At 43.5% G+C, this 27732-nt stretch overlaps 1 protein-coding gene across 8 annotated transcripts in view; it reads left to right on the forward strand.

Moving 5' to 3' along the window:
• Positions 1-27732, forward strand: part of mylk (myosin light chain kinase) — a 246343-nt gene that overhangs the window by 60651 nt on the left and 157960 nt on the right. Inside the window, exon 1 of one of the 8 annotated variants that reach the window (XM_033024040.1) lies at positions 14151-14175. The exons of the other annotated variants lie outside the window; for them this stretch is intronic. The gene's annotated coding sequence lies outside the window, so the exon portion shown is untranslated. Of the gene's footprint in view, positions 1-14150; positions 14176-27732 lie in introns of those variants that run through there. 8 annotated transcript variants of the gene reach the window in all.

Here is a 27732-nt window from a genome sequence, read left to right on the forward strand (position 1 = left end):
CAATCAGGGACTGAGAATGCAGCCTTGCAGGGCACCAACGTTGAGAATTATCATGGAGGCATTTTGTCACCTATTCCCATGGATTGTGATCTGTGGGTCAGGAAGTCTAAGCGTCTGGTATTCCCTCTTAGCATCACTTTGAGAAGCTGGTTTATAGATTTCTTGTGCTGCTTGGGATTGTTGGATGTGGATTTTACCCAGGGATGGATCTCACAATTAATCCATAGTTGGAAAACACTCCCAACTTATTTAGCATACATTCCTCTACACATTCACACAATGTGATGACAATGACATACTATCTAAGCTCGGCCTTAATCTTATCTGTGGATATATGCTGGGAATGTTCTTGCTGCAGTCTTGCTTACCTGTACAACTAAGCAATTTTGTTTTTGATATGTATGTATGTTTGAAGCTTGCATTCATCTATTAACTTCCAGCAGCTTTCTCTGGGCATGTGTCACTAGCAATCTAGATGGCCAATGTCAGAAAGAAAGAATAGAGAGCCATGAAACTGAAGTTGCTGGAATCTTGGGCAAAACACAAAGTGTTGGAGTAACTCAGCAGATCATGCAGCATCTGTGCAGGGAATCAAAAAGGGTAATAGTGTGGTAGAATTATTGTCATACAGCAGGGAAACAGGCCCTTCAACCCAACTTATCCATGCTGACCAAGAATGCCCCCTCTACACCTGAGCACATTTGGCCCACATCACTGTAAACCTTTCCTATCCATGTATCTGTCCTAGTGTCTTTTAAATGTTGATATAGTACCTGCATCAACTATCACCTCTGGACTATCACAGACTCCAGTCTGAAGAAGGGTTTCGGCCCGAAACGTCGCCTATTTCCTTCGCTCCATAGATGCTGCTGCACCCGCTGAGTTTCCCCAGCAATTTTGTGTACCTTCGATATTCCAGCATCTGCAGTTCCCTTTTGAACACTATCACCTCTGGAAGCCCGTTTTGTGTACAGAAGTTGCCCCTCAGGTTCCTATTAAATCTTTCCCCCCTCACCTTAAACCTATGTCCTCTGGTTCTTGATTCCCCTACCCCAGGTAAAAGACTCTGTGCATTCGCCCTATCTATTCCCCTCTTTATCTTATACACCTCTGCAAGATAAATAATAATAATAATAATAATAATAATAATAATAATAATAATAATAATAATAATAATAATAATAATATCTTTTATTGTCATTGCACATCAGTGCAACGAGATTTGGTATGCAGCTGCCAACCGATGTCAAAAAATAAATAAATAAATAAGCTGTGTGACATGGCCATCCGAGGGAGACAGTCCAGAGGGGATGGGGGGCACTCAGCACGGCCGGTTCAGAGCCGCTATAGCTCTGGGAATGAAGCTGTTTCTGAGTCTGGAGGTTCGGGCGTAGAAGGCCTTGTAACGTCTGCCGGAGGGAAGTAGTTCGAACAGTCCGTTACAAGGGTGTGAGGAGTCTTTATGGATGCTGACGGCCTTCCTGAGGCACCGTGTGTGGTAGATGCCCTCCAAGGCTGGTAGCTGTGTCCCAATAATCCTCTGCGCTCTGTGGACGACGCGCTGAAGAGCTCTCCTCTCCACCTCCGTGCAGCTGAGATACCACACAGAGATGTCATACGTTAGTATGCTCTCTGTGGTGCAGCGGTAGAAGGTTGTCAGCAGCTGTTGGGGCAGACCAGTCTTTTTTAATGCCCTCAGGAAGAACAGTCGTTGCTTTGCCTTCTTGACCAGCGCAGCGGTGTTGGTGGACCATGTGAGGTCCTCTGAAATGTGAGTGCCCAGAAACTTAAAGCTTAAGATCTCCCCTCAACCTCCTGTGCTCCAAGAATTAAAATCCTAGCCTGCCCAACCTTTTCCTATAGCTCAGGCCCACGAGTCCTGGCAACATACTTATAGATGCCTAGCTTTCAACTGTTTCCATGAACCGCATGGTTCAATGAAGTGAAACTATTTTAATCATGCTTCAACAAAATAAAACAAATTGTTTAACATTCTTCCTAACCCCTTGTTGAGAATATGTTCCAGCTGACTCCCTTATTGGCATTGGAATGATAGAAAGGTAACATGCAAGGTATTTTTAACATCTGCTGAACTTGTCAAGTGCAAACCTTTCAACCAAAGACATACTGCAGTGACAGGACTTAGGGTAGCACAGTGGCACATTGGTAGAGGTACTGCCTTATAGCGCCTGGATCGATCCTGACCACAGGTGCTGTCTGCATGATGTTTGTGCGTTCTCCCTGTGACCAGTTTCCTTCCACACCCCAAAGACATACAGGTTTGCAGGTTAATTTAAAGTTGTTCCTGGGGTGTAGGATAGTGCTAGTGTGTATGGCGTGATCGATGATTGGCACAGACTTGGTGTTCCGAAGAGTCTGTTTCCACGCTATGTCTCTAAAGTCTAAAGTAAAGGCTAAAGACTCCTGTTCATGACTAGAATTCTATAATAACATTTTACAAAAAGCTTTTGTTTGATTAATAAATGGTTTTGAAAATATAGAAACAATGAGCTGCAGTTGCTGGTTTACAAATAACAAAAGCACAAAGTGCACTAACTCAGCGAGCAGGCAGCATCTCTGGAGTATCAGTCTGAAGAACGGTCCTACAAGAGTCACTGTTTCAAAAAGACAGCCAGCATCATCAGAGACCCACACCACCCTGGCCACGCTCTCATTTCACTCCTGCCATCGGGCAGAAGGTACAGGAGCCTGAAAACTGTAACATCAAGGTCAAGGGCATCTTCTTCCCTACAACCATCAGGCTATCAAACACAACAACCTTCAAATAACCTCTGAACTACATGGATCTGGGGACATTATTTTTTATCTTTGCACTATTAATGTTTGTTTGTTTTCGGGACATATGACAATAAAACTTTCTTGACCATGTTTCCCAGAGATGCTGTTTGACCCCTGAGTTACTCCAGCACATTGAGTATTTTTTCAAAATTACTTAACAATGAGGCATTAGTTTAGTCAAACAATGGTAATAATAATGTCAAACAATCTTCCTTGGCAATTTCTAATCAGCATTTTCCTTTGATGATGTATATACTTAAATAAAATAGTCCTGTAGTGAAACATTAGTGAAACATTAGTTTAGTGCAAGATGGTTCACTCCGCGAAAAAGCCGTAGTAGCTGATGGGTAATCTTCAGTGACATTCCCGTAACCAGCTTCTGTCATGGCGGCGTCATCTACACTGCTCCGCGATAATTGCAGGGTTCTTCGTAAATGCAGCAGTTTCACATTTTAAATTTTTTTTTTTAAATGTCTAAGTGCTCTAACAATAGTAAAAAAGACCGGTAATTAAAACTATCGGAATTTCTTTGGACGAACCTCTGCGATTCATCTCCTGTACATTACCCCCCCCCCCCCCCCCTCCCTGAATATTTTATCTGGGGTTTTAGACTGAGCTAATCTTGCAGAGGGCTGACGGATTTTCCTTGCGAAAGGATTACCTACGACCCTAATAAAACCTCAAACCCTCTGTACGCTGGATCAGACATAACTCAGGGCAGTTCTTCGATCTGCACGATGATGTACCTTAATGTCAAGGATAGACACGAAAAGCTGGAGTAACTCAGCGGGTCAGAAGACGGGTCTCGACCCGAAACGTCACCTGTTCCTTTTCTCCAGAGATGCTGTCTGACTCGCTGAGTTGCTCCAGCTTTTTGTGTCTATCTTCGGTTTAAACCAGCATCTGTAGTTCCTTCCTACATCTTAATGTCAATACGTTTCCGAATTTATTGAGTGCAATGTTATCTATTTCTATTTTTGGTATCAAAGCTTCTCAGTGTGTGATTACCAAATTGCCGAATTTCAGGCTACCATCGTGTTGTGAACTTATGACTGTACTCTATACCTGTCCGATCCATGTACCTGTCTAAATGTTTCCTAAAAGTTACGACAGTTACGATATGCAAAAAAGGTTGCCGACCCTGGACTAAACCAAACCCTTGATCCTGTCCCGCCAGCCTTTGTGTTGAGAGCTAGATGGGGCTCTTAAAAATAACGGAGTCAGGGGATATGGGGAGAAGGCAAGAATGGGGTACTGATTGGGGATGATCAGCCATGATCACGTTGAATGGTGGTGCTGGCTCGAAGGGCCGAATGGCCTACTCCTGCACCTATTGTCTATTGTGTTCATTGATATTTTATTCACAATATTAGGATTTCGTAGAGAGAGAGAGATAGGTTGAATGAATGAAAGAAAGAAAGAAAGAAAAAGGTTGCTCAACAAATAATTAGAGATCACAAGAAAGAAACAAGAGAATATATATATGTGTGTTATATATTTATGTACGTATATGTCACACATATACAGTATATATTCATCATATATATATATGAGTATATATGTTTATATATATAAGAAACTAGAAAAATATATATGTGTGTGAGTGTTATATAATTATATGATTTAAAATAAAATTGAAAAAATATATATATGCATCACATTTATATATGTGTGTATCATATATCACACTTGTATACAACAAATATATATGCGTTTGTATTTGCCTTTATGGGAGCATACAAGCAGTTGTGAACAATGGGATTAGATGAATTACAGAGTGCAAGTTTAGTACACAAATTAATTCAAAAACAGGACATGAGCCATTTAAAAAGAAACATTTAGAAAACATTTAAAACATTTAAGAACACGCAAACTCTTCCCCCGCAACGCTGATTACACTGCGAGAGGCATAACTGAAGTCGGGTCGGGATTACTGAAATGGCGGAAGTTACTCTCCGTTGCGTACTACACGTCAGTCTATTGGATTTTGCACGAGTGGACCATCTTGCTCCGCTCTAAGATCTTTGGTTTAGTCGATCAATTTGGAGGAGGGGCTGTCACACAAACCAAACACAAGCATTTCCCTCCACAAAAGAGTAACATTCCTTTATTCTGCCCCCTGCAGTATCTGTTGTCTACAAATGTAATGAAAACTCTGAAAATGAATGGCATGTTAGTTTGGGAGAGGGGATAAACTGCTCTGAAAGTTGGTGTCGGAAAGATTCAGCACAGGAAATTTGCGTGGATTTTGTTTACTCAAAGAATTGAAAGGAATTTGTTGAGAAGACGTGCTGAATATTTTTATTTGTTGAAGTGAGAGTAGGCGTTTTGTATTGCTCTAGGGCTGCCCTGTTAGTTTAGTTTAGAGATACAGTGTGGAAACAGGCCCTTCGGCACACTTAGTCCGCACCGATCAGCGATCAACCCGTACACTAGCTCTTTCCTGCACACTAGGAACAATTTACAATTTTTTTTTACCAACGCCAATTAACCTACAAACATGTACATCTTTGGAGAGTGGGATGAAGCCGGAGCACCCAGAGGAAACCCACGCCGTCACAGGGAGGATATACAATCTCCGTACAGACAGCACCCATAGCCAGGATCGAACCCGGGTCTCTGGCGCTGTGAGGCAGCAATTCTACTGCCGTCTCATTCACTTCCACTGCAAAATAAAATTGTTATTAACAAATGCAAGTTATGAGGTGAAAAAGTAACTGGAGCAGTCCACAGATTTGAAACCTAATGTATTTCAATAGGAAACAGTGGATGAAGCAAAGATATTCAATTGCACAAAGTTTAAACATTGTATTAGTAAACCATAGAATGCCCTGGTAAATTAGGAGCCCATTTGGCCATTCATTTGCTGCTAGCTCTTCAAAAGACATGTCCACAACAGTCCTTAGCCTGCACTCTGAGCCTTTGCCTCTGCTATTTCATTCAGATATTATCCATTTGGACTTTAGAGATACAGAGCGGAAACAGGCCCTTCTGTCCACCGAATCCATGCCAACCAACAACCACCTGTATACTAGCACTATCCTACACTAGTGACAAAGTACAGAGGCCAATTAACCTACAAACCTGCATGTCTTTGGAATTTGTGAGGAAACCGGAGCACCCGAAGAAAACCAACGCAGTCACAGGGAGAACGTGCAAATTCCATGCAGATAGCACCCGGAGTCAGGATCGAACCCAGTTCTCCAGAGCTATAAAGCGGTAGTGCCACTCATTAGAAAGTTACATCCGAATCAGTTTGTCCAGCATTTTAGTCAGTGCAGTGCATTCCACTAAATAGAAAAGTGGGTGCTAGGTAAAGATTAGCATGGTCAGTAATGTCCTGACAAAATGGAGGAGAGATACACCAGAAGAGTGAAGAGTTTTAATGGCATTTTCATGCTGGAAGAACGTCCATGTTTAGGGTAGAACAAGGCCACAGAAAGATATATGTAGATACAAAATGCTGGAGTAATTCAGAGGGACAGGCAGAATCTCTGGAGAGAAGAAATGGGTGACGTTTCGGGTCGAGACCCTTCCTCTGAACCCAAAACGTCACTCCTTCTCTCCAGAGATGCTGTCTGTCCCTCTGAGTTACTCCAGAATTTTGTGTCTACCTTCGATTTAAACCAGCATCGGCAGTTCTTTCCTACCCAGAAAGATATATGTCCTGATAATAAACTGAAGCATTGTAGCCACTCCAGAGAAAATATCTCCAATCTCATTCCTGGTATTACAGTTTGTTCCATTGTTACATCAGTCCTGCACATATTTTGTACAATTATCTACTGATCTAATAGTATCAAAAATATCAGAACATCTTGTCTTTTCCCATGCACAAATTTTATTGCAACAGCTGGTTATCTGTTTCCCTTCCATGAACTAAATTTTATAGGTAACCCAAAAAAATGTAACTCAATATTTTTTTCCTGTGATAATAAAACCAGGTTTTAAATGAAGGTATTTTCTCCAGCTTAACGTTTGTGAAGAAGCAGAAGGGGTCGCACAGTGGCACAGCATTGGTAGAGCTGCCGCCTTGTATTCTGACTAAGAGTGCTGTCTGTACGGAGTTTGTACGTTCTCCCTGTGACTGCGTGGGTTTTCTCTAGGTGCTCCGTTTCCCTCCCACATTCCACAGACATGCAGGTCTGTGGGTTAATTGTCTTTGTAAATAGCCCCTAGTGTGTAGGATATGAAAGCGGGATAACCGATTGTAGTAATTGCCAGCAGGGATTCAGTGGGCCAAAGGGCCTATTTCCGCACCATATTTCTAAACTAAACTAAACTTAATCTAAAATATGAAAATTTAGTTTGGAAACACTGTGTTTATACTGGCTATTCATTAAGTTAGCAAACAGAAGAAAATGTATACATACCCATCTAGAGGTACACATTTTTCCTAAATGATTGTGAAAGGAGTATCCTGTAGTTATAAGTGATAGGATCAGAATTGGGCCATCCGGCACAACAAGTCTACTCACCATTCAATCTTGGCTGATCCATCTCTCCCTCCTAACCCCATTCTCCTGCCTTCTCCCCATAACCACTTACACTTCTGAATTGATGTTGATGGGAAAGATATTGCTATAGAAAGGATACATTTCCTTGCCCGTCACAAGGCCAAGATAACTATTCCCTGCTTAGTACCTTGATTTATTATTTAAACTGTTAATGCCAATTAACTTTATTGGACAAAAGAATACAAACTCAGCAGCTCAGGCAGCATCTCTTGAGAACATGAAAAAGGGTCTTGACCTGATCCATGCTCTCCAGAGATTGTGTCTGACCTGCAGAGTCACTCCTGCACTTTGTGTATTATGTATTAACCAGCACCAAGATCAGACTTTTAGTAATATAGATGTTGTCAAACTGGAAGAGGTGCAGAGAAGATTTACGAGGATGTTGCCAGGACCCAAGGTTGAGGAGGCTCGAGGATGAGCAGGCTAGGACTCTTTTCCTTGGAGCGCATGAGGATCAGGAGTGATCTTATAAAGGTGTACAAAATCATGATAGGTATAGATCGCACAGAGTCTCTTGCCAGAATAGGGGAAAGGAGAACCAGACATAGGTTTAAGGTGAGGGGGGGAAAGATTTAATACGAACCTGAGGTGTAACATTTTCACAAAAGGGTGGTGGGTGTATGAAATAAGCTGCCAGAGGAGGTAGTTAAGGAAGGTACTCTCGCAACATTTAAGAAACATTTGGATAGGTACATGGATAGGACAGGTTCAGTGGGATATCTGATTCAGATTCAGATTCAAATTTATTGTCATTGTGCAGTGTACACTACAGAGACAACGAAATGCAGGCTGATAGGACTAGTATGAATGGTGGACATGTTGGTTGGTGTTGGCAAGTTAGGCCGAATGGCCTGTTTCCACACTGTATGACTCTATGCATAAGACATTTTAAGTACTAATAATGTCCTACAAACAGAAAATGAATTAATAAACAGTTAACCAATTATCACTTTGAATTTATTAAGAAAGATGTTGGATGTACCAACAACATTCACTATTCACACTGTCGCTTTTACTATTGAAGTGCTTCACAGTATTAGTGTCTAATTTCAGAAAATGCTGAGATGATTAGATGTGCAGGCAAAATAAAATACTGGGCACTGCTGCATTTTGTCTTCAACTAAAAGGAGCAACTTAGTTTGTTGGTCATTAGTCAAGCTTAAACATTCAGTTCTTTAGTTTGGTATAAATTTTTGTCAGAAGTGATATCATTCTTGCTTCTGTGCCAAACTGGGCTGATATTTAGCTCCCTGTGCAGTCTTAGACAAACCGACAGAGTCTTGCGTTATCCAGAGTGATGCCTTGTAGATGAGATAAAAGCAAATGTCTGCCTTTGTGTTCTGATCACCATTAGTTGGGAAACTCTGATGATGTAAAAGGTGCACAGTATGACAAGGGTCATCTTTTTCGACAACCAAAGTGTACAATAAAAAAGGGAGATGCTTGAAGGATTGAAACCATTTTATCATTTTAATCACTTGTTTGGAAATGTTGGATATTGTTCCACAAAGACCATGTGCACTTAATAAAATGTGTTATGTCAACAGAGAAATTCCATCAATTGTTCTCTGACTCACTCAAAAGTCATCCAGATCTCTGAATGTGGTTTAATGGCCTGTTTTGTGTCACAGAACATCCCCTACATTGTTATAAAGATACTGGTGTTTAAACATAACGATTAGAAAATGTTCTAAAACGGTTTAAGTAAAGTTCTTATTCCAAGAAAACAAAGCTTATTGCGCTGACACATTATACTGCTATACAGAGGAAGAATCAGGATAAATCAGCCTGAACATATATTGCTACGTTATATATGACATCTTTAGACTTTTAGACTTTAGAGGTACAGCATGGAAACAAACCCTTCGGCCCACCGAGTCTGCGCCGACCAGTGATCACGCTGTACACCAACACAATTTTGCCAAAGCAAATTAATCTACAAACCTGTACGTCTTTGGAGTTTGGGAGGAAACCGGAGCACCTGGAGTAAACGCACGCAGTCACAGGGAGAATGTAAAAACACCGTGCAGACGGCATCCATAGCCTTCAATGCACTGTGTGTCCAAACATTGCATAAAATCACAGGTCTTAAAATTCAGCTGCATGGCAACAAATTTGTTTCAAAGTTGACTTCTGACGTGCAGGTATCGGCTTGGGGCATATGTCATCAAGTCACTATACACTTCTTCCCATCCTGCCTCCTGTAAAGACTCCATCCCCTACTCCCAATTCCTCCGCCTACGCAGCATCTGCTCCCAGGATGAGGCGTTCGACACCAGGGCATCTGAAATGTCCTCATTCTTCAGGGAACGGGGATTCCCCTCCTCCACCATAGATAAGGCTCGCACCAGGGTCTCTTCCATACCCCGCAACACTGCTCTCTCTCCCCATCCCCGCACTCGCAACAAGGGCAGAGTCCCCCTAGTCCTCACCTTTCACCCCACCAGCCGTCACGTACAACAAATAATCCTACGTCATTTTCGCCACCTCCAACGTGACCCCACCACTCGCCACATCTTCCCATCTCCCCCCATGTCTGCTTTATGCAAAGACCGCTCCCTCCGTAACTCCCTTGTCAATTCTTCCCTTCCCTCCCGTACCACCCCCTCCCCGGGCACTTTCCGTTGCAACCGCAAGAAATGCAACACCTGTCCCTTTACCTCCCCCCTCGACTCCATTCAAGGACCCAAGCAGTCATTCCAGGTGCGACAGAGGTTCACCTGTATCTCCTCCAACCTCATCTACTGCATCCGATGCTCTAGATGTCAGCTGATCTACATCGGTGAGACTAAGCGGAGGTTGGGCGATCGTTTCACTGAACACCTCCGCTCGGTCCGCAAGAACCTACCTGACCTCCCGGTGGCTCAGCACTTCAACTCCCCCTCCCATTCCCAATCCGACCTCTCTGTCCTGGGTCTCCTCCATTGCCAGAGTGAGCAACACCGGAAATTGAGGAACAGCACCTCATATTCCGCTTGGGGAGCCTGCATCCGGCGGGCATGAACATTGAATTCTCCCAATTTTGTTAGCCCTTGCTGTCTCCTCCCCTTCCTTAGCCTTCGAGCTGTCTCCTCCCATCCCCAGCCCTTGGGCTCCTCCTCCTCCTTTTTCCTTCCTTCTCCCCACCACCCCCTATCAGTCTGAAGAAGGGTTTCGGCCCGAAACGTTACCTATTACCTTCGCTCCATAGGTGCTGCTGCACCCGCTGAGTTTCTCCAGCATTTTTGTGTACCTAAGTCACTGTATTAGACAGGTTGTGACATTGCCAAAATATATTCCATGCTCCAACTATTGTCTGCGCTCAAATCAGAACATAGAACATGGAACAGTACAACACAGGAACAGGCCCTTCGGCCCACAGTATCGGTGCTGAACATGATGCCAACACCAATTCTTATCTGCCTGCACATCATCCATATTTCTCCATTCCTTGAATATCTAAATGCCTTTCCAGAAGTCTCTTTAAATGCTACTGTTGCATCTGCCTTCATGAACCTCTGTGTTAAAAAAACTAGCCCCATACCTTTAAACTGCTCCTCTCAACTTAAAGCCAAGCTTTAAAGCCACCCAGTAAGTATTTGATATTTCTCATCCAGGGAAAAAGTATCTGAACTACGAAATGGATGCCTCTCATAATGCAGGTCTCCCCGCAACCTCTGCCGTTCCAGAGGAAACGTTGAGGTTGTGTAGATGCGTACCATGGCTGTTCAATACCCTAAATGTCTGACTGATGTGCTATCATATACACACTGGTGTGTATCACAGTATCTAAGTAGCAGCTATGAAGCTTATGTCCTTTTAGATGTTTGAGCAAATATGACAGACCAATAAATGGTAATAAGGCCTGGATAGAGTAACCTTGGAGAGGATGTTTCCACTTGTGGGAGAGTCTGGGACCAGAGGGCTCAGCCTTGGAAGAAAAATATGTCACTTTAGAAAGGAGATGAGGCTGTGGAGGCCAAGTCATTGGGTATTTTTATTGCGGAGATTGGCAGGTTTTTGAGTAGTAAGGGTGATAGAGGTTGCAGGAGAATGGGGTTGAGAAGGAAAGATAGATCAGCCATGATTGAATGGCATAATTCTGCCTGAATAAGATCATAAGACAGGCCGAATGGCCTCATTCTGTTCCTGTCAGCTCTGCTCTTCCATTCGATCTTAGCTGATCAGTATTTTCCCCCTCTCAACCCCATTCACCTGCCTCTCCCCCTTTTGCCTTAAATCTATGCTCTCTAGTCTTTGACATTTCCACCCTGGGAAAAAGTTTCAGGCGGTCAATTCCAACAAGAAACAGAGTAAAATGAGTTGTTTTGCAAGGTGAAATAAAACCTTTGGTCCAAAAGGAAAAGGAGGATGCAAGAGAAAATATTATTATTGTACAATGTTATGGGATTGTTGAGGATCTCATCACAATGGGACTTTGAGGCAATGGCAATCAGAACATGATCAGTTTACATCCAGTTTAAGGTGTAGAAGACGTTTCTACAACATTTTACAACTTTAAGAAACAGGTGGCGAAGTACATGGACAGTTCATGCATCCATAGGACAGGTTTAGAGGGATATGGGAATGGGAGAGGAATGGAAGAGGGAATGGATCCAGTATTTACTAGAATGGGTCCAGAGTTAGAATGGGTCCAGTATTTTATCTTTAAATAGTACAAGTACAAGAGAGTTTATTGTCATTTGTCCCTGATAGGACAATGAAATTCTTGCTTCGCTTCAGCACAACAGAACATAGCAGGCATTGACTACAAAACAGATGAGTGTGTCCATATCTATATTACTAAATCTCTGTTCTTGACCGCTTTTCGCCTTCTGTGCTGCGATTTCCGAGAGAACGGCGCCACCTACGGCTGTCATTTTTGGCCACCTCGCTCAGAGCCCCCCTCCGCCGCATGTGTGCCGAGGATTTTTCCCGTCGATGAAAAATGACAGAGATATTAATCTTTTTACAAAATTCCCCATTCGCTCTGCTGCCCCTGCTGGAGGAAGGGGGAGGGACTATAAAACCAGGAAGTGGTGTGCCTCAATCAGTCTCTGCAAGTGGTGTGCCTCAATCAGTCTCTGCAAGTGGTGTGCCTCAATCAGAGCTCTGAATAACACTGAACAAATGTCTCCACAGCTGTGAGTACCCATAATGTGGTTTGAAAATGAAAATATGGTTAGTTTGAGGAAAAAAGCATTGCCTGCAAATGGTTGTTTGGGTTGAAGTAAAAAGGCAGCCTCTCTCTCTCTCCCCCCTCCTCTCTCTCCCCCCCTGTCTCTCTCCCTTTCTCTCTCTCTCTCTCCCCTCCTCCCTCTCCCCCCCTCTCCCCATCACACCCCCTCTCCCCTCTCCCTCCTCTCTCCTCTCTCCCCCCTCTCTCCTCTCTCCCCTCTCCCCCCTCTCTCCTCTCTCCCCCCTCTCTCCTCTCTCCCCCCTCTCCTCTCCCCCACTCTCCTCTCCCCCCTCTCTCCTCTCCCCCCTTCTCCTCTCCCCCCTCTCCTCTCCCCCCCTCTCTCCCCTCCTCTCCCTCCTCTCCTCTCCCCTCTCCTCTCCCCCCCACTCCTCTCCCCCCCCTCTCCTCTCCCCCCCTCTCCTCTCCACCCCCCTCTCCTCTCCCCCCCCCTCCTCTCTTTCCCTTCCTCTCCTCTCCCCCCCTCCTCTCATCTCCTCCCGTGTGACGCTGCATGCCTCCCCCCCCCCCCCCCACAACCGCACGTTGGGGGAACAGACCCAACGGGTCTGCACTTGGTCTAGTACCATTATATAAATATATACACACATGAATAAATAAACTGATAACATGCAAATAACAGATAATGGGTTATTAATGTTCAGAGTTTTGTCCGAGCCAGGTTTAATAGCCTGATGGCTGTGGGGACGAATTAAATTCAGGATTTCTCTCTCTCTCTCCCCCCCTGTCTCTCTCCCTTTCTCTCTCTCTCTCTCCCCTCCTCCCTCTCCCCCCAGTTATGTTAGCAGAGCTAGCTAACATAAACTTGCAAATTAGTTTAAGCGATCAGTTATGAAATAATGGTGGTCTTTATGTGAACCATTCAGAGTACATAGAATAACTACTATCCAACAAGAAACAAAAAATCCAAGAGGTGGGTGGGCCCAGCATATGTGGTTAATTAAAATAGTTAAAGGTAAGTAGTATCAAATTTAAAGAAAAAATATTTTGTCAAGAAAAGTGAATAAGAAACATATTACCAAAATGGTGAGATTGCACATTTGTGAGATTCCGAGGGTCCTGGATATAGCGCGTAATTAAGAAAGTCGACAGGCTGTTTTTTTAATTGGTTGGGAAATTGAAAGCAAAGGCGGGGCATCATTTATAAAGGGCATCAGTAAAACCACATCTGGACTACTAGGTACAATATTGATGACCTTTAATTTGGGGTGGCACAGCGGTAGAGTTGCTGCCTTACAGCGCCAGAGACCCGGGTTCTTTCCTGACTGCGGAGTTTGTACGTTCTCCCTGTGACTGCATGGGCTTCCTCCGGGTGCTCCGGTTTCCTCCCACATTTCAAAGTTGTACAGGTTTGTAGGTTAATTTGCTTCAGTAAAAATTGTAAATTGTCCCTAGTGTGTAGGATAGTGCTGGTATACGGGGTGATCGCTGGTTGGTGTGCACTCAGTGGGCCGGAGGGGCTGTTTCTGAGCTGTATCTCTAAACTAAACTAAAATAATTCAAAAAGCATATTAATGTATTTGGAACAGTTTTGAAAAGACTTCCACAGCTGTTAGAGTTGCTTCCCTGGGTTCGATCCTGACCTCAGGTGCTGTTTGGGTGTGGTGTTTGCACGTTCTCCCTGCAACATCGTGGTTTTCCTCCGGGTGATCCAGTTTCCTCCCACATCCCAAAGATGTGCAGGTTTATAGGTTAATTGCCTTTGCGAGTTTAGAAGAGTTTGCGCTCGACTCAAACTCGCAGCATGGTTGACACGTGGTCCTCGGAGGTCACTGGAACTTCATGCTCAAGGGAAGTTCCCGCATACTCGCGGCCTCAGTTTGGTCGAGGAAAAATTTTCAGCATGCTGAAAAATTTTCCGCGAGTAAAAATTGGTCGGCATAGTTCTTTTGAACTCGTAGTGCAGTGGAGTGTGGTCGCTAGGCAGTCGAGGTAGTCGTAGGCAACCTCCTTTGCTGACCGGGCATTTTAATTGGCTCATTGGAGTTTTCAGAACCAAGGAAAACTGACCGGTAATGTTAAGTGTCTGCTAAACTTTATTAAAAGTTGTCTGACTTCTTAAAAGTGTCTCCACTCCTTCTCCCCCCTTTCTCCCCCCTTCACTCACCCCCCCCCCCCCCACCCCACGTTCTCTAAAGGACTTACCGTAACTGTGGATCGCGGGTGTGAATTAACCGTGATCGCGGGCGTGAATTTCAGACAGCGCTCCCCCGCTTTCCCTGGCCCCCGCCTTTACGACGTGTGTGCGTGAGTGTGCGTGTGTGTGTGTGTGCGCGTGCGCGGTCGGTTGATCCAGCTCTCGGTTTCATCGCTGACGGTCGATCCGGCTTGAGGTTTTTCAGGCGTGTGCCCTCGAGCTTGAAGGTCGAAGACAGTCGCTGAAAAGTCGCGTTAGTGGGACAGGCCCTTGAGGAGTGGATGAGAAAGTGGGATAGAATTAGAGTGAACGGGTAATCGATGATCAGTGTGGTCTCGCTGGGCTAAAGGGCCTCTTTCTATGTTGTATGATTAGACAAGACCAAATTTAACTGGACTAAATCAAACTAGACTAAATTACAACTAAACAAAACTAAATTAAGCGGAATTAGTTGACTTCCGGACCTCGGTCTGAAGAATGGTCTCGGCAAGAAATGTCACCTTTTCCTTTCCTGCAGAGATGCTGCCCGACACGCTGAGTTACTTCAGTTTTTTGTGTCTGACTTTGGTTTAAACCAACATCTGCAATTCCTTCTTGCAGATAAACAGAGTTACTGTCCAACTAGAAGCAAAATATCCAAGGGAAGGGCCCACCATATGCGGTTAATTAAAAAAATGTGGTATCAAATTTCAAGAAAAAAATATTTTGTCAAGAAAATTGAATGAGAAGCAATACCTAACTAGTGAGATTGCAAATCTCTGAGATGTTGAGTGATGATATGTTTGTAGGTGGACATGCCTTTGCTTCTGGGCTGGAGGTCCCTGAGCATTCCTGAGTTGCTAGCCACACCTATCCTACAGCCTTTAGTAATGTAGTTCTACCAGCACTGTCTCCACTGAGGCACCCATTGACATTCAATACTCAATGATACTTTATTGTCACGTGTACCTCGCTACAGTGAAATTCTTTGTTTTGCATACAATCCAGTAAAATCATACCATATATAAGCACAATCATTGATAAGTACAAAAGTACAATTGTAGTGTAATAGTACACTTAATCGTAGCAGCACACAAAGAGTCACCATGTTTCTGGCGCCAACAAAGTTTCAAAGTTCTTAAGAGTACACCCTTATCTTGGCCTTAAAGGCCTGTTGTCCTGGTGGCACTGATCCTCTACTCTGTCCGCCGCCATCTTGAAATCGACCCTTTGTCCAGCGTCCGCCGCCGTCACTGATTGAGTAGCTCAGTGGATCAACGCATGTCAAGGACACTCACTATTACATATTGCACAGTAAGTGGATTGTGGAAAGTGTATGAGCAATCTAAAGTGAGTTCTGAGGTGGTTCCGTATTCTCGCCTAATAATGTCAACGTTCAGTGGCAGGTAGAGTCAAGATGTGGTGTGATATGCTACCAGTTAGAGTCATCATACTGCATGGAAACAGGCCCTTCGTCCCACCTTGCCCAAACCGGCCAACATGTCCCAACTACATTAGTCCCACTTGCCTGCGTTTGGCCCAAATCTCTCTAAACCTGTCCCATCCATGTACCTGTCTAACTGTTAAGCATTGTGATAGTCCCTACCTCCGGAAAAGGCCGCTCCAATCCATGCTGTTAGGCCGCACGAGGGGAGGTGGAGAAGCGACCCCCCCACCCCACCACACCCCCACAAGATACACTGAGAAACACCCAAAACAAACACTTGGACAAACCAAAATAAACAAAAAAAGTAAAAATAACGGACACGTTGCTGACAGGGCAGCCGACTCACAGCGTCCCCACCGACCGTTATGTGAAAAAGTTACCGCTCAGAATCCTATTGAATCTTTTCTCCTTCATCTTAAACCTATGTCATCTTGTTCCTGATTCCTCTACTCTAGATAAAAGAGTAAGATTGATGTTGGATCAGTCAGCACTCACAAAATGAATCATCTTGCAATGTTTATTAAACCTATACATTCAATTTCAACCCTCTCTTGTCATGTCAAATAATTCTCATTTCCCCTTTAGTACTTCAGTCGATTAATTAAAATCTAGTAATTGAGTGGTGTTAAAATAACCTAATGTCCTTGTTGAGGTTGAAGAGAACATTTGGAGGAACGTCAATAGATATTCTCCTTTGGGGTGGCACAGCGATAGACTTGCTGCCTTACAGCGCCAAGCGACCCGGGTTCGATCCTGACTTTGGGTGCTGTCTTTATGTTCTCCATGTGACCGTGTGGGTTTTTTCCAGGTTCACCGGTTTCCGCCCACATTCTAAAGGCGTACAGGTTTGTAAGTTAATTGGCTTTGGTAACATTATAAATTGTCCCCTGGTGTGTAGTGTACAGGGTGATTGCTGGTTGGTGCGGATTCGGCGGGCTTAACGGCTTGTTTCCGCGCTGTATCTCTCAAGTCTGAAGTAAAGTTCATAAGTTATAACAGCAGAATTTGCCCATTCGGCTCATCAAGTCAACTCCACCATTCAATCATGGTTGATTTTTCTTTCCCTCTCAACCCTATTCTCCTGCCTTCTCCCCATAACCCCTTAATGAAGAATCTATTAATCTCCAGCTTAAAAAATATCCATTGATGGCTCCAGGGCATTCTGTGGCAATGAATTCCACAGATTCGCCACCCTCTGACGAAAGGAATTCCTCCTCATCACCTTTCTAAAGGTACGTACAGCTTACTTTTATTCTGTGGCTATGGGCTCTGGTCCTAGACTCTCCCACTAGTGGAAACATCCACTCTATCCAGGCCTTTCACTATTCAATGAAGTTTCAATTATGTCCTCCCCTGAAGTTTAAAAGTCTGAAGTCCTACTTTGCATTTTGCTTCGAAAAGCCTCTGTCCCATCTGTCTCCTGATGCTCCAGATTGGTTCCTTCCTCCCCCCGTGATTGATATTGGTTCTCTTCTGCATGAACTGTTCCAATGTACATTTGTAATGCTAGGTTCTCTCATGCATTGCAGACAGTCATTCTTGTAATTCTCAGCACTTGCATAACGAGTCGTTTCCTGCTGCGATTAAATATCTGAAGCCTTGGTTTATTTTTCCAGTTGTCTGTTGAACCAAGATCTATAAAACAGCTTTATTGCCTTTCTATTCCAATCTCTATCGTGGTGTTTTAAAGGGGCCATGACCCAGAACTCCCAAGGATAGGCTTAGTTTGCCGGCAATTATCCAAGAAGAAATGAATACAATGCAAAATGCAGCTTTGAACTGCTGGTTACATGTTCAACATGTTGCTGTTGCCATATGGATGGTATGACTGGATGATGTTGATATCATTAACTAAGCAATCTTCATAAGTTCACAAGTGATAGGAGCAGAATTAGGCCATTCAGCCCATCATGTCTACTCTGCGATTCAATCATGGCTGATCTATCTCTCCCTCCTAACTCCTCTAAGGGTGACAAAAAGTGCGAGATAAAGATGGAAGAAGTCCGAATTGTGTAGCCAGAGGAAGGAATATAGGTGGAAAAGGGAGGAAGAAATAGGTGGAACACAGGCAAGGTGGTCACGGGGAAGTGAGTGGAGAAGGAGAGAGGGGGGGGGGGGGGGGGGGTTGTTGGTTAGCTATCCAATGTTCGTACCAAAGATGGACGCAAAGCTGGAGAAACTCAGCGGGACAGGCAGCATCTCTGGAGAGAAGGAATGGTAGACGTTTCGGGTCGAGACCCTCTTCAGACTGTTCATACCTGTTCATGCATGGACTGTTCAACATGTTCAATGTTCATACTGTTAGGTTGTAAGTCACCCAGGTGAAATACCAGGTTCTGTTCTTCCAATTTAGGGATTCCATTGCAAGATGCAACTTCAAACGTTTAGTTGCTCATTCACATGTTACAGTTGCTACCTGGATGGTATGACTGGATGATGTTAATGTAACATAAACTCAGCAATCTTGTTTCCTACAATTGGCTCCAACACAGTGCTACATCTATTGTAAATGCTTTATTGTAACATGAATGAAACCTTATGAATTTGTCAATAATAAATCCCAGGAAGAGTTTCCGTTAAGCATTTCAAGAACATATATTCCGTAGAGGAAAATCCAGAGAAATATTTCATTGCAAAAATCAGAATTTGAAACAAATGGAAATTTGTGAATTATTTGCTAAAAATAATGCTGTGGCGTTTCAAGTCTGTAGTTTTGAGGACAATAGACCTGTTGTGAACTATTGGCAAAAACCACAGCTGAATTTCTTTATTGGACAGTTCATTAAAGCCCATTCTTGGACTAGAATTCAGTAGTTTGGATTATGTGAGAGTAACTGCTTGCATTCATGAATGTTAATTGTTACCCATCATTGTTACTCTGGGAAAATAACAGCAACTGGTTGATTTTTCAAGAGAGAGTTAGATTTATCTCTTAGGGCCAAGGGAATCAAGGGATATGGGAAAATAGCCAGAACGGGGTACAGATTGTGGATGATCAGCCATCATCATATTGAATGGCGGTGCTGGCTACTACTGCACCTATTTTCTATGTTTCTATGTTTTCAGCCATTTGTAGTTTTGTTTTGAAATACAACATGGAAACATGCTCTTCAGCCCACCGAGTCCATGCCGGCCATCGATCACCCGTTGACAGTAGTTCTATGTTATCTCATATTCTCACCCACTCCCTACACAATAAGAGCAATTTCACAGAGGGCCAATTAACCAACAAAGCCGCACATCTTTGGGATGTGGGAGGAAACCGAAGCACTCGCAGGAAATGCATGCAGTCACAGGGAGAACGTGCAAACTCCACACAGACAGCACCCCACCCACTGTGCCAACCTAGAAATACCATAGTCGGTGTCAGTGACCGAGTGTGCTTCACAGACTGTGCTTCTGGCTGCCATCTAATGTTGTTACATAAAGTCTATGCGATCCTGAGCTGACCCATAATTACTGCTTTGTAAACTATCTGGCCTGACAATAAACTAACTTAATGGATTTGCAAAGTAATTTCCTTATTTGTAAAATGCAGGGGACTTTGAGATAATCTCCAATATATTTTGACCTACTTAAATCATGTAGTTATGCTCTAATCTCTTTTCACACCCTCAATATTTAGATAACTAATTAAGAGCACTTCCTGTCACATTGCCAGAGAGAATTCTTCAATGTAATTGAAGAGTGACACAGTAGTGCAACGGTAGAGTTGCTGCCTTACAGCACTAATGACCCGGGTTCGATCCTGACTACTGGTGCTGTCTGTTCGGAGTTTTTATATGTTCTCCCTGTGACCGGGTGTGTTTTCTCCGGGTGCTCTAGTTTCCTTCCACACTCCAAAGATGTACAGGTTTATAGGTTAATTGGCTTCGGTAAAATTGGAAATTGTCCCTAGTGTGTAGGACAGTGCTAGCGTACAGGGTATTCGCTGGTCGGCGCGGATTTGTTGGGTTGAAGTGCCCGTTTTCACACTGTATCTCTAAAGTCAAAAGTCTAAAGTAAATTGGTACTTCATCCAACTTTATGACATCACAACAGCAGCAATCTTTGTGAAAAGGGAAGTTCATGCACATAAATACAAATTCTTTGTGGGAGCTTTAGTCAAATGTCAGCAAGGGACACTGTTGACAGCAAAATCTGGGTCAAAGTGTTATTTACTTCATGGGAATAGCTCTGCCCAAAACTGCATGAAATCGCAGAGTTGTGGATGTAGCCCAGTCCATCACACGACCAGACTTCCCACCGCCGGCTGCATTTACACCTCACACTGCCTCGGAAAAGCAGCCAACATAATCAAAGGCTTGTCCCATTTTGGCCATACCTTCTTCTCCCTGGTCTAATACAACAAAAGATACAAAAGCTTGAAAGTACACACCGCCAGACTGAACAGCTTCTTCCCCTCTGTTATCAGGCTTCTGAACGTTCCTTCAATAAGTTAGGGTATTGTCCAATTCTCTTCCACCCCATTGTGGATATTGGATTTTGTCTCTGGAACTGGTGCGTTACAATGCCGAGAACTATATTCAGAACTATATCTTTCCCTTTGCTCTACCTATTGTATTTGAATTTGACGATTGGTTTTATGATTTTATTGAATGGCTTGGAAAAAAAGCTTTCATATGACAAAAGTAAAACTAATCCTACTTATTTTTCCTTTCCCCCTTCTGGCTTTTACAATTTTTTTCTGAAGCACTGTTAAAATTTAATCTTGAACAGCTGGAGGATGAGGCCAGAACTATACAACCTGTTTCCAATTCTGCATCAGTAATTCATTGGTTGGATTGTGAGAGTTTCTGTCAACTTTTACAAACACATTAGTATCAAAGGTGGGCTTAGAAACTCCAAACACTCTAATTTCTGAAAGACTCCATCACCACTTGCATCTGAACGTATAGATCAGCATCAGATATCGAGGCTTTTACCTTTTAGCATTTATGTGAAACCCTGATTTACTCAATGAAATATTTCTGTGGGTTTTTTCTGGGGAATATACTGTATCTTATGACTTTAGAGATGCAGAAACAGGCCCTTTGGTCCACTGAGTCCATGCCAACCAGCGATCACCCCGTACACTAGCACTATTCTACACACCAGGGACAATTTACAATTTTACTGAAGAAAATTATTAGTTAGATTAAACGAGAACTTACCAGTTTGAAGTTTGATCTGTATTTTATGAGGAGTTACGATGAGGGATTACGTGAAGAAGCCCGCCAGGACGCATGCGTGTCATTCTTCAAAGCAGCGGTGTGAAATCACAGATAACTGTAATGACTAAACATAGTAAGATTAGAGAAGAGGTACCAGTTAAGTATATGATCAGGGTGGGAGCGGAGCGCACGTAATCCCTCATCGTAACTCCTCATAAAATACAGATCAAACTTCAAACTGGTAAGTTCTCGTTTAATCTTACTATTTTACTTCGGAGTCACGTGAGTGACTACGTGAAGATTTTAAAGCTCTGTGATTTCATGCCGTGGAACGAGTCCATGCATCACGTCTGCCTTGACTGTGGGAGGAATTGTGTTAACATAATTTGGACATGAATTCGACATTGAAATCATAAAAATGTTTAACACAAGTTTATAACCCCTTTTTATGGGTTTAAATTAATTTACAGAACTTAAATTGTTTCTGCAAACGTTCCAGGTTTCATTACTGGTTTATTACAAATAATTGGAATGTTTCCCCTCCAGACCATCCTGCTGCCTTGAGGATTTGGTCCATTGGTACATCCAACTGTATGCTGCCGATGTAGCTGCAGCCCTGGTGGAAAGAGATTTTTTAAATTTTAGTATCCACACCAGCCTGTGTTAGCACCTGTTTCAGCCATCTTGAGATGGTCTGGACCGTCACTCTTGGTGTGGTTGCTAGTGGCTGACCAAAAATTGCCTTTTCATTGCCTCTTAGGATATTCGTTTTCTTCATGTATAACGACAAATGTCTTATTATACACAGACGGTCATCTGTTGGGTATGACCTAATTGTATATTGAGGCCTGCTGATCCCTTTTCTGTTCTGCTTACTATCTCATAAATATGAAACTTAATATTTTCTGTTGAGAAAGTCATGTTGTCCAGTCTAGTGTTTGCAGTGACTGTATCCTCTGTGCCGTGACCAATACCATTAGCATGACTGTTTAATGTCAGTCTGTGTAGGGACAGAACTGTTGCTGGAGACCAATTCCTGAGCATCTTCAGGATTATTCTCACATCCCATATTAGGGAGTATCTGGTTCCCCTCATAGGTTTTGTACCAGTGGGTGAGTCCCAACAGTGTAATGGTCTGTCCCCTGCCATAGGTAAGTTGATAGGGCACTTCTGGCGCAGTTGATGGCACTGTAACTGAGCCCCTCATCATAGTGGAGGCCTGCCAGATATTCCAGAACAGATTGGATGTTCATGTCTCTGATTCCATGTTTGATACCACTGGGAACCATGGTTGTGTTTTTCATTAAATTTGCGTGACCTGGTGTTTGCCACTGAATTTAGTCTTCCTGGTAGGTAAGTGGCTGATATCCAAATATCTCTCTGGATGCACCATTGCCAAATTGTATAGCCAGATTGTCACATGATGTTGATTTGTTTCCACCCTGTGGTTAATGTATGCTACCACGGTGGTATGGTATTGGTGGCTCCGCACCCAAGTGCACTGGCATCAGTTTGTAGTACCATGGAAAGGTTAATGACAATGCTTGGATAGGAACAAGGCCAGATGTTGTCTATCCACCATTTTAGTTCCATTTTAGCTTGATTGGTAGTTTCACAGATCTGTCAAAGTGACCTGCATAATTTAGAGTGCTTGTATTTTGCTCTCTGTATGTTTTGGTAATGTAGAGGTCCAAATTGTGTGGCTGGAAAGGCAGCCATCATTATGCCAATTACTTTAGCTACCAATCTGATGGATGGTTTGCTGATGTCAGTGAGGTTATTGCAAGCCTCTATTAAATCTCTAGCCTTTCTCTTAGGCAGAGTCACCGACATGTGAACTGAGTCAATGGTGAAACCCCAGGTAGTCCATAGTAGTGGAAGACGTTAGTTTAGATTTAACTGGATGAAAAATGAATCCCAGTTTTCCAAATAACTTTTTTGTGGCTGTTACAGTTTGTTTGGCCAATTCCAAAGTTTTGCCCCTAATGAGTATGTCATCTAAATATGCCATGACCATGTGTATACGTTTCCGTAGAAACGCATGGGCTGGTTTCACATTTTTGTGAACAGCCTGGGCTGATGATAACCCATTTGGCAGTACTTTATACTGTCAGAGTTGTCCCATCCAGTTAAATTTTGAGTAACATCTGTGGTCACTTCGTATAGGCACTGAATGGTAAGCATCTTTTAAATCGGTGCTGGCCATTGAAGTAACCTTAGGGAATTAATTGTTAAGCAGTAACAAAGGTATCTATTTTGTCAGATCTATGATGATGCGATGACCATCATCTTTTTTGTTTTTGATAAATATATTGGACACGAATTCTAATGGTTCGTGTTGAGTTTTCTCAATTACACCTTTTATGTGAAGCCGCTTCAGTTCAGCTTGCGCTTTTGATTTCCCTTTATCAGAAAGCACGAACATTCGGTTCAGTATATGTTGAACTGGAGGGCTGTACTTGTGTATAAACTCTGTTGTATATCCCTGGATACTGCTTAATCATGCTTCATGCATTCAGAAAAGAGTGTAATCTCCACCCAATCTCTGTGCCCACTGTATATTGTTAAAATCATTGCTACGGGTGAGCGTCGTTCCACCCCGTCTGCTGCCGTTATTGACTGGTCAAAAGTCAATGGCCCCATTTGAATGGTCTCCCGCCCGGCCGTGGTGTTCTGGCCGGCGCGGGACCAAAGGTCGGCACTGCTCTTCCTATTACGGGAGATAAACGTGCCTTCAGCAGCTGCCGGCTGCCTGCGTCTCCGCTGTCTTCCCCAGCCAGCTTGACTAGCAGCTCTTGTGGGCACTCCTTTGTCCAGCTTCCCCTCCTGTACAGACTCAGCGCGGGGAAACATTAGTTTTGCTCCCTCTCCCGCCCGGCCCGGTGCGGGAGCGAGTCCGGAGAGAAAGTCGGGCACAGCTATTCCCATTACGGGAGATAGCGTGCCTTAGGTTGCTGCTGCCGGCTGCCCGCGAATCCGCGGTTTATACCATGTCCATTGGTTCTTGCAGCATCTTTTCTCCTTTTGTCCCCTAATCTTAAAAGGGGACAGAACACAAATACAACCCACTGTCTTTGTGGGTTGTTGGCTCCGATTTCCTCCACCCGTTTGGGGTGAAGTTTGGCACTCACTCCCGTTATGGGAGCTAGTGGTGCCGACGTCCGTTGCTGGTTGCCTGCTGCTGTTCAGCGGCAGCTCGGCAGCCTTTCTGCAATCAAGAAAAAAGGTAAGGAAAATTTCTCTTACCTGTTGTTGCTGGTTCTCAACCTGCCGTTCGGGAGGAACGTCCTTCCTCCCGCTGTGATTTCCGCAGCCCCACGGACCCATGTAGCGTAGGTCCTTGGGGCTGTTGTCCGAGTTTGTCGGACTGACGGCTCCGGAGTACTTCCTTGTCGGTATTTTCTTCCCGGAGCTAAAGTCGCACGAACTCCCGCTAAGGGAGACTGTCGTGCCACCGGCCGTTGCTGGCTGCCTGCTGCTTGCAGACTCCTCCCCCGCCAGCTTTCAACAGCCATCCTGTAGAAAAAGGTAAGTAAAGAAAACAACGTTCCCTTACCTACTGTTGCAGGTTCAAAAATCCTGCCATTTGGGAGGAACGTCCTTCCTCCCGACAATGACGAGTTGCAATGCGTGTAGCGCAATGACACGCATGCGTCCTGGCGGGCTTCTTCACGTAGTCACTCACGTGACTCCGAAGTAAAATCTACAAACCTGTACGTCTTTGGAGTGTGGGAGGAAACCAGGGTACCTGGAGAAAACCCACGCGAGAACATACAAACTCCGTGCAAACAGCCAGGATCGAACCCGGGTGTCTGACACTGTAAGGCAGCAACTCTACCGCTGCGTTACTATGATGTACTATTGTTTTTTCTTAGTTGAATAATTTTTCTGGAATTTGTTATTGACGAATTCTAAGATTTAATTCATCAATTTTTCTTTCCATAGTTTATATCTGAAAAATAAGAAGTTCTTTGCCAAATAATCTTGGCTAAATGTATAAATCATAGCAAAAGGATTTGAGTATAGGAGCAGGGAGGTTTTACTGCAGTTGTACAGGGTATTGGTGAGACCACACCTGGAGTATTGTGTACAGTTTTGGTCTCCAAATCTGAGGAAAGACATTCTTGCCTTAGAGGGAGTACAGAGAAGGTTCACCAGACTGATTCCTGGGATGTCAGGACTTTCATATGAAGAAAGACTGGATAGACTCGGCTTGTACTCGCTAGAATTTAGAAGATTGAGGGGGATCTTATAGAAACTTACAAACTTCTTAGGGGGTTGGGCAGGCTAGATGCAGGAAGATTGTTCCCGATGTTGGGGAAGTCCAGGACAAGGGGTCACAGTTTAAGGATAAAGGAGAAATCCTTTAGGACCGAGATGAGAAAAACATTTTTCACACAGAGAGTGGTGAGTCTCTGGAACTCTCTGCCACAGAAGGTAGTTGAGGCCAGTTCATTGGCTATATTTAAAAGGGAGTTAGATGTGGCCCTTGTGGCTAAAGGGATCAGGGGGTATGGAGCGAAGGCAGGTACAGGATACTGAGTTGGATGATCACCCATGATCATATTGAATGGCGGTGCAGGCTCGAAGGGCCGAATGGCCTACGCCTGCACCTATTTTCTATGTTTCTATGTTTCTAAATGACATTTACTATCAGTATAAGGTAATGCTCAATGGCAATTAAGATTCACATCATGGCAAGATCGTTCCCAATCAAACAAAAAGATGCTGGTGATATAATTCCTTGCTGTTTGTCCCAATGGTGGATTAATATCCTATTGGCTGTCCGAGTTGTTTAAGGGCCTGACTCCCTAACCTAATTAATACATTTTATGTTGTAAACTTTAGTAATTTATTTGTAATACTAAAGGAATATAAAACAAATTAGAAGTGCCAATACACCATACAGGTGCACACCGTCACAAGAAAAGCCCTAATTCTAATAGTCCACGACCCTTTAAACCTGCACCGGGGGTTTTAAGGTGAGAGGGGGAAAGATTTAATAGTAAACTGAGGGCAACGTTTTAACTGAGAGTGTGGTGGGTATATGGAACCAGCTGCCAGAGGAGGAAGTTGTGGCAGGTACTATAACATAATTTAAAAGATACGTGGACAGGGACATTGATTGGAACAGTCTAGAGAGATATAGGCAAATGGGATGAGCTTAGATGGGGCATCTTGGGTGTTTTGTTTTAGACTTTAGACTCTAGAGATATAGTGTGGAAACAGGACCTTTGCCTCATCAAGTCCGTGCTGACCAGCGATCCCCGCCCACTGGCACTATCCTACAGACTTTTTACAATTTTATTTTACCAAAGCCAAGTAGCCTACAAACCTGTAGGTCTTTGGAATGTGGGAGGAAACCGTAGCACCCAGTGAAAATTCATGTGGTCACAGGGTGAATGTACAAACTGTACAGACAGCACCCATGGTCAGGTTCGAACCCGGGTCTCTGGCACTGCAAGGCAGCAACTCTACTGCTGTGCCACTGTGCATCCCTACGTTATCAGGCTGGGGGCTGCTTCCTTCCAGTGCAGTGACCAACCAGTCTCACACTGGGATAAAAGGCAAGGACAAAATGCCACAGAAGGTTTATGGAAATTTTGTCTAGTTTCCTGCAGCCTGACAGCAGATTTTCATATCGTGTGTCTAGTCTTCTCGGACACTACGGAAAACAGATTGTATTACATAAACGAAGAGTTGGCTTTTGGATGTCGAGTTACTGGAATCCAAATTAAAAGAAAACAAAAAAAAAAGAAGCAGTTATTAAGTGGTTTTCAAGATATTCTGTTGTTCGACATAACTTTAGGAATGGAAGGTGGGCTAACATTGCTGTGCAAGGCATGGTTGCCAAATCTTTTTGGAACAAATAGCTAAACAATGAAATGTTATTACTTGGAAATTATGTCGATATAATAGATTACTCATTGCGTAAGTTGGAGGGGTTTGTAGTAAAATAACAAACGTCAGACATCTCCCACTGCTTCTGAACTGGAGTGGAAACAAGTCGTCTACAAACTTGAGGAGGTACATAATAGGAAGAGGAATTGATGAGAGCAATTTCCAACATTATTTGAACTGGATTATTGTTTTCCACGTATTATTTTCTCCGTTGTATTATTTTTTTATATAAGTTGCATACTGAATTTATACAATCAAATTATATTTGAATTCTGTGCTGTTATATTTGAGTAAGAAATTTCTGCATGTACACTGAAGAACATCAAACGGACGAGACGATTCCTCTAATCCCTGCTGTTATAGCTACGTTTCACACTGACATGGATTTAAGTTATTTAATCAGCTTATGTGCATTTAATTGCAAAATTCAGTAGAACAAGCTTCCCTTCCCCCACACTGTTCCTCCTAGTTTTCTGTTGCTCTTCCATTGGATTTTGTGTCTCTTTCTTTCGGGCTGTACTTAGTTTGAATAGGTAGGATCACACTTTACACACTGCAAATGCTGGTATCTTCAGCAAAATTCAACATGCTGGATGAGCTCAGCGGGTCAGGCAGCATAGAAA

This window comes from Amblyraja radiata, chromosome 7 (assembly GCF_010909765.2).
Source record: "Amblyraja radiata isolate CabotCenter1 chromosome 7, sAmbRad1.1.pri, whole genome shotgun sequence".
In the NCBI taxonomy this organism is placed as follows: Eukaryota; Metazoa; Chordata; class Chondrichthyes; order Rajiformes; family Rajidae; genus Amblyraja; species Amblyraja radiata.